This window comes from Ornithorhynchus anatinus, chromosome 9, assembly GCF_004115215.2.
Source record: "Ornithorhynchus anatinus isolate Pmale09 chromosome 9, mOrnAna1.pri.v4, whole genome shotgun sequence".
NCBI lineage: Eukaryota > Metazoa > Chordata > Mammalia > Monotremata > Ornithorhynchidae > Ornithorhynchus > Ornithorhynchus anatinus.
Window position 1 is genome coordinate 46,549,002 of NC_041736.1, and position 16,195 is coordinate 46,565,196.

The 16,195-nt window shown below is 42.5% G+C and overlaps 1 long non-coding RNA gene across 1 annotated transcript; it reads left to right on the forward strand.

Moving 5' to 3' along the window:
- The first annotated feature begins 333 nt into the window (after positions 1-333).
- LOC114814358 lies at positions 334-15,891 on the forward strand. The gene is made up of 4 exons (XR_003762156.2): positions 334-452; positions 10,954-11,144; positions 15,002-15,163; positions 15,719-15,891. It is a non-coding gene; the product is annotated as an uncharacterized LOC114814358 (long non-coding RNA).
- Positions 15,892-16,195: the final 304 nt, after the last annotated feature.

The window sequence follows — 16,195 nt, forward strand, 5'->3', positions numbered from 1 at the left end:
CTTTAACGCGGGCTCCTTGGCAGGCGATTCCTTCGAGGCTCCGATGGGTTAGAGCAGTGTTTTGCACAGAGTAAACGCTTAACGAACGCCATCGTCATCATCGAGAGATGCCCGAGCGGCTCCCCGGGGTTCTGCAAATGTATTCCGGGGTGGGGAGCACATCGTGTCGTGGTTGCATGATTCACCGGGCCGGGGAGGGCGGAGGGGAGAGAATGGTGTGGGTGGAGGGAAATAACTCCAGCTTCCCCCTCCTCCCTCCTCTGATTAAGCACTCGGTGTACTCCTGCGGGAAAGAACGTGATTATGAATCGTGTCTTCATAGGAGAAAACTTGATGACCCCTCTCCAGAAAACGGGCACTTCATCGCAGGCCGAACGATCCACTCCCTGTCGAGTGTCCCGGGAAAATCCCCAGCACCCTCCTCCTCACCGCCTCCGAAGAGCAGAAACACAGTAATGTGACTTTCCATTGCATGACCACAGTGGTCGGGGTGGGGGTGCGGAGGGGAGGGGGGAGGGAGGGAGAGAGGAGGGGAACTGGGAAGGAGAAAAATGAAGAGACTCCAGGGAAGGAGAAAAACGGAAAGAAGCCATCAGGGTCGGATAAGAGAGGGTTCTGGCTAAGAGGGGGAATGCTAGGGTCTATCCTAATTAAGATATCTGGAAGTAATTCCTCTTCAACTTTGTTAATGAGCTGCAGCAATCTCCTCGTCCCACTGCTGACTTGCAGGAGCCTCCTAATGACAGATACACACACGCACCCCCGCCCCCCCCGCCCTTAGACATTATAATCAAACAGTACTGATATTCTGAATTGGAAGAAAATGCCACTGGATTAATTCCCCAAGGTATCGCACTCCCCCCCCCACACACCCCCCGCCCCCTTAGACATTATAATCAAACAGTACTGATATTCTGAATTGGAAGAAAATGCCATTGGATCAATTCCCCAAAGTATCACACACACCCCCCCCCCCTCAGTAGACATTATAATCAGACAATACTGATATTCCGAATTGGAAGAAAATGTCATTGGACTAATTCCCAAAAGTATCCTTTATGGAAAATTTGCATTCTGGGTCAGAAGATTTGGAAGAAGCTCTATTGATGAGGTAAGCTAAAATCCCTGTTGGATGAATTAAATCTTTAAGCAGAAAGGCTTGTGAGGGAGTGAAGGAAGTGAAGGGTTTTCCTGGAGAAAAAAAAAAGTAGTACGTCAGTGATGGAGGATGATTTTGCAGAAAAAAAATGGTCAAGGCACATTGTGGTAGGACTGGATTGGTATAAGAGCTCAATTTCCAAAGGCTGGTAAAAGCACAACCAGGAAGAAGTCAAAGTGATAAGCAAGTAGTGTGGTTTAAGTGCTTATTGTGGGCAGAGCCCTTACTAAAGACTTGGGAGAATACACTATAACAATATAACAGTCGTAGTCCCTGTCCACAACGAGCTTGCAAGTCTAGAGGATCCCTGCCCTAAGTGATTATTCTCCTGGCAATGACAATATCTTTCAGCAGGTATTTTACCATTTGCTTCTGTCTGAAGTAATACAACTGAGGAAGACATCCTGCATCTCGCTTTTAGCTTTTGTATTGCTGTTCAGAAATACGAAGAGGCAGCCATTTGGATCCAGCTTCAAAATATGTCTAATCCCAGAAACTGATCTGGAACGAGTTCTAGGTTGCCAGGTTAGATGGCTCTGAGGTATTTGTCATAGCTTGGTTGTAAAACGTAACCCTCATCTTTTTTGTAAAATAGCACGTATGCTCATTTAATGCAAGGTCTGAAAGATCTTGCTAACACTGCAGTAGGCCTGAAAAATGCAAGTAGAGAGCCAGGGTGGGGATGGGGAATAAGAATCGTGGTTAGCAATGTAGCTCAGTTTGGGAGCTCACGATCCCCCAGGTAATAAAAATAAGCTCCTCTAGACTGTAAGCTCAGTGTGGGCAAGGAATGTGTCGGTCAGAGAAGCAGCGTGGCTCAGTGGAAAGAGCACAGGCTTGGGAGGCAGAGGTCATGAGTTAGAATCCCGGCTCTGCCACTTGGCAGCTGTGTGACTGTGGGCAAGTCACTTCACTTCTCTGTGCCTCAGGTATCTGTAAAATGGGGATTAAGACTGCGAGCCTCACGTGGGACAACCTGATTACCCTGTATCTCCCCCAGCGCTTAGAACAGTGCTCTGCACATAGTAAGTGCTTAACAAATACCAACCTTATTATTATTATTATTTTATCATATTCTCCCAAGTGCTTAGTACAGTGCTCTGCCCACAGTAAGCACTCAATAAATACGATTGAATGAATGAATGAAAAGTTACCCAAATGAATTTGAAAAACTAAGGTGGAAATGGTTTTGTTTTGGGTTTCAATCTCCAGACCCTCTGTCAGTTTTCTTTGTGAGCAGGTCTGGGACTTTGAGGTGGTGTCCTAAGGGACACAAGGACAACAAGCAGTGACCATTTCAAGAACTGAATTCCTCTGGGAGTTGTATATGTAAATTGCATATACTTTGCAATGATATTGTTGTATTGTCCTCTCCCAAGACTCTGCATATAGTAAGTGCTCAATAAATATCGTTGATTGAAGGCTCATTGGAAGAGGTGGGGCTTTAGGAGGGTGTTGAAAATCAATCAATCACTGGTATTTATTGAGTCCTGTTTCCAGAGCACTGTACTAACTCTTAGGAGGGTAGAATACAGTGAAGGTTGGCACACGGGTTGGCGAGGGGGTTCCAGGCCAGGAAGGACGGGGAAGCAGTGTGAAAAATGTATTGGATGGGGGCTGTGTTGACTAGGGTTTCGTTAGGTGAACTAAGAGTGAAGAATGCAAGCTGGGAAGCAGCAGGTGATTAGAGGTGATATATAAGATGAAAAATACTAGAAGAGAATAGGGAGTTTCCATTTGATATGCACAGAGGTGGGCAGCTATTGGAGGTCTTGAAGGAGCAGAGAAATGGGTGTTTAGCGATGTTCCCAGGTGATTCTCCAGGGAGTAATGTGGAGTTTGGAGTGTAGTGGGGAAGGCAGGGAGGCCAGTGAGGAGACTGTTACAGTAGTCTACGCTTGAAATGATAAATGGTTGGACCAGTGAGGTGGCTGTTGGGTGGAGAGGAAGGATTTGCTCTAGGATACATTTTACAGGAAGACTAGGCAGATTTTAGCAGTCATTTGAATGTGAGACGGTGTTGCAGTCAAGAAATCTGGATTCCAACCCAGACCTGCTTCTGACTTCCTCTAGGATTTTAGCCAGATAGTTTCCTCTAAAATCCTGTAGTGTTTTAGCCGAATAACTTAAACTCTGGCTCAATCTCCCGATCGGTACAGCAGGGAAAATATTATCATCAACATTATTCCTACTGGAATTGTTGTTTAGATGAATGTGATAATGGGCCTGATTTTACTATTAGAGGAGATGCTTCAATTCTCTCAGGGCAGAACCGGTTAGTAAATTACTCATTCTTTTCATTTACTCATTCAGTAGTATTTATTGAGTGTTTACTCCTTGCAGCGCTCTGTTCTAGGCTCTTGGGAGAATACAGTGAGCGTAAAAGACAGTCTTATGTTATGAATGTTTTTCCAGTGGACCGAAAGAGTTTGTGCAACTCCAGAAGATGCGCCCTTTACCTCTCATTCTCACTGGTATTTATTATGTACACAATATGGTAGACTTAGGCCCAATGTCTTTAAACTGTTATGAAGTCTTCTGATAGTGATTTTTAATATTGTCTCACTGCCTTGGGACATTCATTTTGAGTCAGATTTCCCCAAGGCAGTTGGGAATCCCCTTTCAGCCAATCAACTATCTTTCAATTTTATTTTTTAAATGACACATGTTAAGCACTTACTGTATGCCAAGCACTGTTCTAAGTGCCGGGGTAGATTCAAGATAATCAGGTGGGACACAGTCCCTACAACACATGGGGCTCACAGTGTAAGTAGGAGGGAGTAGGAATTAATTCTCATTTTATAGATGAGGAAACTGAGGCACAGAGAAGTTAAGTGACTTGCCCAAGGTCACCCAGCCAATCAGTGGCAGAACTGGTATTAGAATCCAAGTTCTCCAACTCCCAGGCCCGTGCACTTTCCACTGGGCCACACATTATGTCTGCACTTCTTAAAATCCCGAGGAATACTCTGGGTGAATCTGGAACAACATTGATCAGCATCTAATTGACCGGTAATCTGGAGAATGGAAGGCAGTCGATGCTTCCCATCGGTGCCTTTGGGACCAAACTGGTGGCTGAGAAAACTGTAGCATGACTCAACCCATCCCAGTCTCTCACCTGCTTCACATCAACGACAAGTCTTTATGATTTGGGGATCCTTTCCGTTCAAATCTTTTGGACAGTGTAAAGGCAAAGCCAAGCCAGTGGTGTAAACACATCTATGCTTTTGATCCCGGAGTCCACTGTCAGGCTGATTAGAGTAATTATGATTATATTAAACATGATTATAAAATAGATTGTGATCCAGCCATAATTAGTGCCTTCTAACATTTGTTCTGGCTAGTATTATCATCAGGGCTTTTCTTCTCTAATGATTTACTTTTCTATCAGTCAATTTATTGTGCATTTACTATGTACAGAGCACTGTACTAAGCGCGTGGGAGGATACAGTACGATACTGTTGGTAGGCATGATTCCTGTTCTCACAGAGCTTACAGTCTAGTGGAACTATCTTGGGGAATGAGCCGAAGCCCATTTGGAAAAAAACAATCCCTTGGTTGTTACAAGTACTTGGTTTTAAAATCACAAGCTTCTCTGGCCACAGGTTATGGTGGCAAGGGACACTGGTTTCCCAAAAGTGAAGAGTTATGGATCAGTTTTCTAAAAAAAAGTTCTGTGCACAGTTTTCCACTCTTCAAAAACCTCCAGTGGTTGTTGGAACAAAGAGAAACTCCTTCCCATTGACTTTAAGGCACTCAATCAGTTCTCCCTAGCCTTGCTCATCTCCCACTACGCACTTCACTTCTCTATCAACAGCGTACTTACTGTACCTTAATCTCATTTCTCTCCCTTTCAACCCCTAGCCCACCTCCTCCCTCATGCCGACGAACCCCCTTCCTCTTCATGTCAAAGAGACCATGATTTTCCCCATCTTCAGTGCCTTCCTGAAGTCATATTTCCTCCAAGAAGCCTTCCTCATTTCTCCTCCCTATTCGCTCTCCATTCTGAATCAACAGTGAACTTGGGCCTGAGCCTCTTAAGCATTCTGATACTCACCCCACCCGCAAGCTTCACATGTCCTTATACTTTGCCCTATCTGTTATTTATTAAATCTCTGGCTCCCCCCACCCCTAGACTGTAAACTCCTTGAAGGCAGGGATTTTGTCTATCAATTTGATTGTATTGAATCCTCTCAAGCTCTTACAGTGCTTTGCACACCGTAAATGCTCAGTAAATATTCTGGATTAATTAATTGGTTGGTTGATCACAGAGACTTCTTTAAAAGTGACTCCTACTCTTGTTTTAATGAATAATTAAAAATAATTATGGCATTAGAGAAGCAGCTTAATGTAGTAGTGGGAAGAACATGGGCCTGGGAGTCAGAGGACCTGAGCTCTAATCCCAGCTCCACAATTTGTCAGCTGTGTGACCTTGGGCAAGTCACTTTACAGCTCTTTTTCCTCATCTGTAAAATGAGGATTAAATCCACTCCCTCCTACCTAGACTGTGAGCCCCAAGTAGGACAAGGGACTGTGTCCAAACCTGATAACCTTGTATCTACCCAAGGGCTCAGAACAGTGCTTGGCACATAGTAAGCGTTAAACAAATATCATGATTACTAGTATTTGTTAAGCGCTTACTGTGTGCAGAATACTGTACTACAAAGCACCGGGGTAGATACATGATAATCAGGTTGGACACAGTCCTTGTCCCACCAAGAGCTCCCAGTCTAAGAGAACAGGTATCGAATCCCCACATTTCAGATGAGGAAATAAAGGCACAGAGAAGTTGTGACTTGTCCAAGGTCACAGAGCAGGCAAGAGGCAGAACTGGGGGTAGAACCCAGCCAGGTCCTCTGCCTCCTGAGTCTATGCTTAATGTTACTAATAAAATGTGTCTTATAATCCTTTGGAATTTTTTGTATATTTCAAACACTACAATGACCTTATGGAAAGACTAGTTGTTTTATTTCCCTCATTTTTGCCTGCCTTTGTAACTGAGATGTGTAGCTGATTGCTGTACCCGAAGGATTTTAGAGCTGTGACCTCTGCTGTGCCTAAGATTTATCGCCAATCTCACCACCCATTACCCAGTCGAGCCCTGCAGCATACCGGCAATGTACCTCTAACAAAAGAACTCTATGAAATCCCCATGGGTGCTGAAATGAAGGCTCGCGAAAAGGTCTCCATGATACTTCCATGATATTTTTTGTTTATTCAAACACGAATTATGCCAATATACTACCCAAATCCTAAAATACTGGGGGGGATTGGGGTCTCCGGGTCAAGGATGGGGATAGTCCAATACATGGTCTCCTTGATCCTGGAAGTGTAGAATTTAAATTGCATTTGGTGGTGAGAAGGAGGTCCAGGGCAAGAGAAGGGTGTGAGCAAGAGGTCAGAGGTGAGAGATACAAGAACGAGGCACGGTGAGTAGGTTAGTGTGAGATGAGCAAAGAGGGCGAGTTCGGGTGTAGTGGGGAAAGAAAGTGGACAATCAAGAGGCTGGGAGCCGGTTGAATGCCTTAAAACCAAGGGTCAAGAGTTTCTGTTTGATGCAGGTAGGAATGGATAATCATTGAAGGTATTTGTGGAGAGGGAGGTTATGTGCAAGCAACATTTGACCAAGATGATCTGGGTACTTTCCTCTTTCCTTAGCACAGCGTTAAGTGCAGTATGATGGAGCTGGGGAGGGGAGTGAAATTGAGAATGAGAATACTTATTCTCGATTTGGCAAGGTTTCCTTTATCTGTTACTGCTAGCCTCAGCTATTCAGTCCATCAATTCATCAATCAGTTCATGATATGGATTCAATGCCTACTGTGTGCAAAGTAATAAACAGACACATTCCCTGCATTGTACTAAAGGCTCTGGAGAGTACAAAACAACAAAGTTGGTAGACACGTTCCCTGACCACAACGAGTTTACAGTCTAGAGGGGGAGATTGAGTATACCCACTGTGAGGACAGAAGAGATTCCTAAGTTCCTCATCACCTGCAATTGAAATTCATTGCCTTGATCCAGAGAAACATGATGAATCTACTGCAAGATGTGTAGTGATTATTCTGTTCTGGTTTAGGTTCTTGTTATTTCATCTGTGAGCAAAGGCAGGAGATAGCAATGTTGTTGTTGCTGGTGGATGTAAGCTCCTCTAGACTGTAAACTCAATGCAGGCAGAGAATGTGACTGTTTATTGTTGTAATATACTCTCCCAAGCACTTAGTACAGTGCTCTGTACACAATAAGTGCTCAATAAATACTATTGAATGAATGAATGATGTGGGAATTTTGTTTTCTCCTCTGCTGATTCCCTCATTTGGTCCCTTTTTACTTTTTCTCTCCTGGTTTATGCCATTGCATTTCCCTTCTCTATCTTTCCTTTTCCTAACTTTCCTTTTTAAGTGCCAGGTTCAGAATTTAACTTCTCTGTTTGACAGATCCCTAGATATTCCAAGGACACAGCAGAACCGTTCATCAGATTGTGTCCTGGTGAGTGTGGAATTGATCAGTCATCACAGTTTGAAATCCAAGTTCAAAGTGCCTCATCAGAGACGTGTGCACGATATGGCAGAGTAGATCACCGTCCCACCTCACATTCAAAGACCCAAAGATTTTTCTTTCGTGGAGGCTCCTTCCAACACCGTTGTTTTTCTAAGCTTTTTCCACCTCTAGCAAGTGCTACTTTCTGATCCATGTACTGTAGTTAAAATTCAGTTGGAAGCTCAATGACTCAGCGATCTGGATGTTGGTTTTTATATGGGTTTAAAAATATATTTGTTTTTGAGCAGTGAGAGTATAGAGCAGTGACTGAAAATGGAAAGAATCCAAATAGGAAAAGTAGATATTATATAGACAGGACAACCTTCACTGGGATTTAGCTCTGTCAGCAAGAATCTTCTCAGTCCTTTGCCCATGCTCAGAAACTATAGACGCTGATATACCTAGGGATTGCTTACAGTGTGTTACAGGGCCTAGTAGATAGAGCCCGGGCCTAGGAGTCAGTAGGACCTGGGTTCTAATCCCAGATCCATGACTCGTCTGCTGTGTGACCTTGGGTAAATCATTTAACTTCTCTGTCCTTCAGTTACCTCATCTGTAAAATGCAGATTAAGACTGTGAACCCCATGTGGGACATGGACTGTGTCCAACCTGATTAATTTGTTAGAACAGTAAGCTTAACAGTAGCAGTAAGTGCTTAACAAATACCATTCAAAATGTACTGTAATTGTAGCTTTGCCAGTGACAGTGATCTGTCTTTACAAACTAACTAAATATTTATAGATAATAAATCTATAATCTCTTGCAACTCCTCCAAGAGGCCTTCCCTGATTAAATCCTCTCTTCCCCGACTCCCTCTCCCTTCTGCACTTAAAATGCCACAATTATTATTATTATTATGAATCAAAAATCATTCTGAATTAGAGCTTCCCAAGGTTCTTTATTAGAGCCTTTCAGGAGCTCAACCCATGAGCTGATGATCACTGACCCATAGAGGCTATCTAATTCTCGGACTTAAGTCCCTCTCCCAGTGGCACCAGGAATGTTTTGGAGTAAGCAGGACACGGGAAAGATCAGAGGGCAGTAAGGGTCAAGGTGTAATTGAAATACTTTAAATATAGCATGCTATCATTCATTCAATGGTATTTACTGAACACTTACTCTTTGAAGAGCACTGTATTAAATGCTTGGGAGAGCAGAGTACAGGTAGGCATAAACCCCGCCCTCAAGGAGCTTAGAGTCTAGTAGGAGAGATAGACATTAAGATGAATTACAGACAGGAGAAAATGCCCATCCCCCAGAAGAGAATTCTTTTTCATTCTTTCCATGTGGAAATGGAGTGAGTAATACCCCGTCTGCTGGTGTGAAGAGTAATTAACTAATTTATTTTAATCTAGAAAGGGCTTTGACATCTGGGGAGAAACGAACTCCAGAAATAAAAGATACTGCAGTACTGTGGTTTCTTTTATCTGTCTTATATTTTTTCCCAGGCATTGTGAGACACCGTTATGGTTTATTTTCGGAAGCAGCCACATGGACTCACTCACTTAGATAATCAGAGGGTTGGAAGGGACATCCAGAAGTCCTTATGTCCAAACCCCTGCCTCCACCCTCTAACTTCCAGAAAGAGGCTCTCCGTACTGTTTCTTCACTGCCGAGGAAAAAGATTCAACAAATCCCTTAGTAGCCAATTTCAGGAACTAAGGATCATTTCCCCAGCTATTCATCATTAAAATAATAATAGTAACCATAACTGGGGGACTTTCTAGGTGTTTACTATGTGCCAAATACTGTACTAAACTCTGGGATAGATAGAAAATAATCAGGCCGGACACAGTCCCCGTACCAAATAGAGCTCACAATCTTAGTAGGAGGGAGAACAGGAATCCCCATTTACGGATGATGGAAATTGAGGCACAGAGACCTAAGTGACTTGCCCAAGGTCATGGACTTCATGAATTCCTTCTTGTGACCAACCTAAAACCTTCCTTCCATCATTTAAATCCATTTTTTCTCATTTTATTCTTCCTGGAAATGGACAAGAGCTGATCAGTATCCTCCTTCTTAAATTTCTAATGGTGTAATTGTTTGACATCAACCAATACTATTTATTGAGTACTTTATGCAGATGCATAGCAGTACAGTACAACAGAGTTGGTAGACACGTTCCCCACGCACATCAGGTTCCATAATCCCTATATGTTGTCAGCATAAGACATTCTCTAATGCTGGATCCAGCACTGGATCTGGGTCATCAGGTGGCTGTCATCAAGAGGCTGAATGGGATTTCTTGTGAAGTTAACAAGTATTTTATTTTCTTGAGGCTGCTCTGCTACTTATTTTGAGCAATCCGGTTTCCCTCTTTTTCTGGGAAAAGCCCAGGAGATGGTGTTCTGTTGGCTAAAGCAGAGCACCCTAGAAGGAATGGATTGTGTGGATTGGGATCTGTCCCTTGAAATAAGAGATAGATCTAATGTCTGACCCCACAGCCTGACTGCTCCTGCCCCAACAACTGCTCAAGATCCAAGAACGATTTTCCAGTTGTCCCTTCTTGCTGATTGTTAGTGCATCTTATGGTCATTGCCTACAGATGAGGGATGGTAGTGTCAGTTAGGCTTAAGTTTATGAGCTACCCAAATAATACCCATTTGGATTTCCAAACCCAACTAACTCAGTCTTTTGGGTCGCAAATTAATTTCCTCCCCGAAAAGAAGAGAAATTGAGTTAAAGAGTAAAATGGCTCTGGAAGCCAAATAGCATTCTTAGACATTATCAGTATCTGTATCCTCTGTAGAGCTTTGTCATCTATGAATCAGAAAGCTGTAGATTGAATTGTGGTGTTATTAAAATGAAGGGGAAAGGGGAATTGGACAAGAGAGCTATTGGTCTGGCCAAATTCAAATGATTTAAAAACTCATCCAGGAAATAAATTGTACAGGAAACTTTAGCTGGGTTCATGCATTTCAGGAGTTAGTTATTTGTTGTTGCTTCTGCTTAATTGGGTATCCCGCCTTTAGTAGGTGGTGCACATTGCAGCTCTAATTTTTATCCCATTAAGAGACAGAGATCCTTTCGTGTTGTGATATATCATTGGCAAACGTTTGGTGAACTTGGGATTTATCTTTGATGCGTGAGTCAATATTATTTGATTTGGAGTTCTTATTTTCTCTTCTAACCCTTTCCTCATCCATTGATCTCTCAGAGTCTAGGATCCAGAAGCAGAAATGAGTAACGGGTTACCAGTTTTCCCTTGAACTCTTTGCAGTTAAGCAAATTGCTCTGTCTGTGACTTACAGGATGAAGGAATTAGATGCCTGTCGAGGAGATTCGAAAGAAAGTACCTCATTACTCCATTAGACTTGAACTTTGCTTGCTCCAGCACTTAAGAAAATCTCATTGAAGAAAGACCTCATTGGATTTTCCCAGAGCAATGCTTTCCAAACTTCAGGTTATTTTGAGAAATCAGGGCTTGTCTTCAAAATTCCCAGTGAGTATACTATCGACACAGAAGCACCTCGCATCTTTTTTTTTGCCAGGATGGACAATGCCAGGAATACCTCTGTCATTTCAATCAGAAGATGATAAGAAAATCATTTTGGATTTGAGATAATAATAACAGTGATATTTGTTAAGTGCTTACTGTGTATCAAGCACCAAACACCATGGTTCACAGAAAAGCAGCGTGGCTCAGTGGAAAGAGCGCGGGTTTAGGAGTCAGAGGTCATAGGTTCTAATCCCGGCTCCACCACCTATCAACTCTGTGACTTTGGGCAAGTCACTTAACTTCTCGGTGCCTCAGTTACCTCATCTGTAAAATGGCGATTAAGACTGTGAGCCTCACGTGGGACAACCTGATTACCCTGTATCTACCCCAGCGCTTAGAGCAGTGCTCAGCACATAGTAAGTACGTAACAAATACCAACATTATTATTATTATTATCAGTAAAAATTGATACAAGTTAATCAGGTCGGACACAGTCCCTGTGCTATACGGGGCTCACATTCTAAGTAGAAAGGAGAACAGGTATTGAATCCCCATTTAATAGATCAGAACACTGAGGTACAGAGAAGTGAAGTGATTTTCCCAAGTTCACATAGTGGGCAAATTGCAGATCCAGGATTCTAATCCAAGTTCTCTGACTCCCAGACCTAGGACTTTTTCCACTAGGCCACACTGTTTAGTTCTCCACTTGGCTGGTCAGAACCCAGCCGGGTCAGAGCCAGCCGTAGAGTGAAATGGGACCTTGTGTTGGAGATCAGGAGATGTGAATTATTTTTCAGTGATTTGAATTACAACTTCTTGTATTCTTATGTTACTTCACATGAATCTCTTGGCAATATTTATGTATTTACATGGGGCCAGCCATAATTTTTTGTCTTTTGGTCTGAAAATTCCAGGTTAAAGTCTTTCTCTAACTTTCCACAACTTCTCAAGGGCATATTTCATTGTCCTAAAACAGGGACACTAAATAAAGTTGTAGATGATAATTTTCTCAGGTATAGTCAGGTGATTCGTTGAAGGAAACAGTTTGTCAATGGAACTCAGTTCTAGTTATTTTTGCTTCCCTGTCTATTGGACTCTTTTGCCTCCCCTGCTCAGTGAAGGATGACCACACCTGAACTGTATCAGAGGCAGTGGTTGACAGCACATGTTCTGATGCTGAAAATGAAAAATATCCAAGTCCTGAGGAAAAAGAGCAGTTTTTTCCTCTAAAAGAATGCTAACACAATGCAAAGAATCCTCTTTTAAATAAAACTAAAGTCAAATATTTTGAGCCATTATAAATAAAAGAGGACCCCGTTAGAATAAAAGCAGGCAAAATCTGATTGGGTCTGCTTGAATAATAATTGTAACAGGTGCAAATTGGCAGGCCAGAAAGCCATAGAGCTTTAAGAGGATTGGCCATAGCACTTAGAATAGAAGTTAAAATTTGTTTGGAGTAATCTAGGGAAATCAGCTTGAGCTCAGTAAATTGCAAAATCTCCAGCCTGACCTTGATTTTTCTCAGCAAGGTAGAAATGGAATTGCTCTTCTATGACATTTAAATCCTTTTAAAGTATTTTTCAAATGACCAGAAGAAGCTGCAAGGGATGTAAGAGAAGTCAAACATTTGCTATTTGTCAGGTATTGAAGTTTGATGTTTTTTCTTGAAAAATTGGCCATGTAAACTAGGAAATAAACAGTGATTCAAGGACAACTGGTTAAAAGTCTATAGACAGAGTTAATCACAACTGGCCAAAGAACCAGATGCTTCCTCAAGGTAATATATTCCAGTTCATCCAGTGAAGGTGAGGTGTCATAGTGAGTCAGAGTTACGTAAAGTTTTTAATGTAGTGATTAGATCCCCTGTGAAGAGACACCATGCTATAGTGATGCATCTTGGAAACTTGCAGTTATGGTAGACATCTTGGTAGCCAAAAGCTCAAGGTTACTGGAGAAAATCCAAAGAACAGCAGCAGATTCAAGAAACAGAGGGATAGATTTATGGGCAAAGATCGAAGCTGATATTTTCTTTTCAGTGTATATTCGTTTCCCTCAGGGATGATGGATGAGCTTTGATTCTGAGCCTTCAGAGTGGAGAGTCTGAGGAGAGGAATTGATTATAGTGCTAGTGGCTTATGTAATATTGCCACATTCTCATCCCTGTCGAACGATTGTATAGAGTCTCTTCAGCAGTGGCATAATTGAGTCATAAAACAATAATACCTGAAAATGAGTATGTCCCATGAAGGACAAGCAGCGTGGTCTAGTGGAAGGAGCACAGGCCTGGAAATTGGAGGACCTGTGTTCTAATCCTGGCTCTGCCCCTCATCTGCTGTGTGACCTTGAGCAAGTCACTTCACTTTCCTGGCTTCAGTTACCTCATCTGTAAAATGGGGATTAAGACTGTGAACATTGTGTAGAATACGGACTGTGTCCAACCCAATTATCTTGTATCTACCCCAGCCCTTAGTACCAGGGCCTGCCACATAGTGTTTAACAGATACCATAAAAAAGAGGAGAGAAATCTCAATGAATAGTATTTTAGTGCTTACTCCATTCAGAACACCATACTAAATGATTGGGAGGCTAGAGTAGATTTAGTGGACACGATGCCTAGGAAATAAGTAATTAGTGGACATAGACCTATGAGAAACAGTGAAATGAAGAAGAGAAAAGTCTGGATTCAGATGCAGGCTGAATATCCAGTAACATTAGAGCAGTGGACATTTTACAATTCAAGAACCGAGTGGATTATAAAGCAAGGGGGAAGGTCAAAATCATAATAGGGCTGATGTCTGCTGACCAAAAGTTGACAAAGAGAAGGAGAGTCTGCCTTCTTCTATTCGACAAATTCTGCTGCAGCAATGAGGGAGATGAAGGTCCATCACCCTTACCTTGTGACTCAATCCATGGAGAGTGAATGGAATGAGACCAGGAATGTAAAACCAGAAGACAGAAGAATGTGAAATTGGTCTGTGGAGAAGCCCACCCACATCCCGAAAATCCTTTAGTGGCAATCCTTTACCCCTTTCAAGGCCTGGGATGTAGCAAGACTGTGTCTCTTCTTTGATTTTTCCTTAATTGCCTCTTCCCTTTTCCCTCTGTTTTCCTGCCTGTTCTCTTTTGAATAATGGCATTTGTTAAGTGCTACAATGTGCCAGGCACTGTACTAAGTGCTGGGGTAGGTAGAAATGAATCACGTCCCTCACAGGGCTCAGTCTTAATCCCCTATTTTCCCCTGTTTCCTTGATTTTCTCAGTGTTGCCTAGTGGAAAGCGCACAGGCCTGTGAGTCAGAAGACTTGGGTTCTAATCCCTGATCCCCCACTTGTGTGTGACCTTGCGCAGCTCACTTAAATTCCCTGTGCCTCAGTCTCCTCATCTATAAAATGGGGATTCAAGTAATCTTGGTCAAGTCATTTAAATTCTCTTTGCCTCAGTTTCCTCATCTGTGAAATGGGAATTAGGATCATGAGCCCCATGTGGGATGTGGACTGTGTCCAACCTAACTTATAATTACCTCAACCCTTAGTATAGTCTGGTACACAGTATGAGCTTAACCAACACCATAAAAAAATTCTCCCTCCTTCTTAGTCTGCAAGTCCCATGTAGGCTGATTATCGTGTTTCAAAGCTAGCGCTTAGTACAGTTATTGGCAGCTAGTAGGCACTTAACAAGTACTACAGTTATTATTCTTTTTCCAGTTTACAATGTAAAATTATCTCCAGTCGTGTATTCACTGTACAGCATCTTGAGCCCTTTGGAGAAGAGCTGCTATAGAAATCTAGCAAATGTATGAATAAAATCCAATTGCTATTCAACAGGAATAGCAAGAGTCCTGTGTGTTTTTCTTTACTGCAGATCAGATCAGTATTTGCTCCATGGCAATCCAAGGGATTTCCACAGACCCCCTCAGCCACTGAAGGGGGATGGAGCATTAGCACCTCCAGGAGAATCTCTCAGATCACCAGGGCCATTTGGGATGTGGCCACTTGGTCACGCTGAAATGACTCCAAGCAGAAGGTAAAATGTCTCAATTTCTTTTATTTTGTAAATGCATGGAACGTAAATCTGGTGCACTGTTCCTATCTTGGAATGGCCTAGTCCACCAAAGGATTTAAGTGGAAAAATACATTTTGATGACTTAGATATTTCAGGTACAACAAGATAATGAACAAAGAGAGGCTTTTGGCTACTGCAATGACACATTTAATGTGATTAGAAAATGTAATGAAAATGAAATAGAAGGAAGTTGAGGAGAACATTTAAAGCTATAGCAGCTGGCTTTTTTCCCCAACCCTATCATTCATAAATGTTTGTTAAGCACCTATGAGACTCATAGCACCATACAACCTACACAGTTTATGTTAAGCCAGTGATTGCCATTGGGACTTTCCTAAGGACCACATGCCGGTGTGCAAAAAAACTAGAAAGGTCATACATCATTTGCATATATTTTACTTGTGTTTCTAAAACTCTTCCGTCGTTTCTCATGGAATTTATGTTGAATGGAAGAATTTCTTAATGGACACATGCCGATTTGGTTCTTTTTTTTTTTCTTTGATTGCTTTGGACCAGAGGAGGACAAAGAGCCTGGAAAGGCAAAAAGAGCTAGAAGGTCAAGGAGCCCCCACCAGAAACCTCTGATGGATTGCTGAGTATCCCACCCCCTGGGCCATGGGGTGGAGAAAACTGCACTGGACTAAGTCCTTACCTTTGAGAAGTCCCGCTTCAACCGAACCCAAGCAGGATAAGGTAAGATTTCAGTGGTGTCTTTCAGTCGGTGCCAGCTCTATTGACCAGTCTGCTTTGACCACAGATTGTTTGGAGGGGGCAGAAGGTGGAGGCTTCAGCTGAAAAAAAACATATTTTTAAATGAATGGATGAAAATGTCATCCCGGTTCTTGCTGAAGGCAAAATATCTGACTTGACATATGCCTCTGGGCCTCTAGAGTTTCCATGAGAATCTGGAACTCACTGTAGGCTGAATTTCACAAGTGACAGGAGTGGGCATGAGCTGCTGTTCAGAGTGTGGTGGAGAGAAAGGCAGGGAGA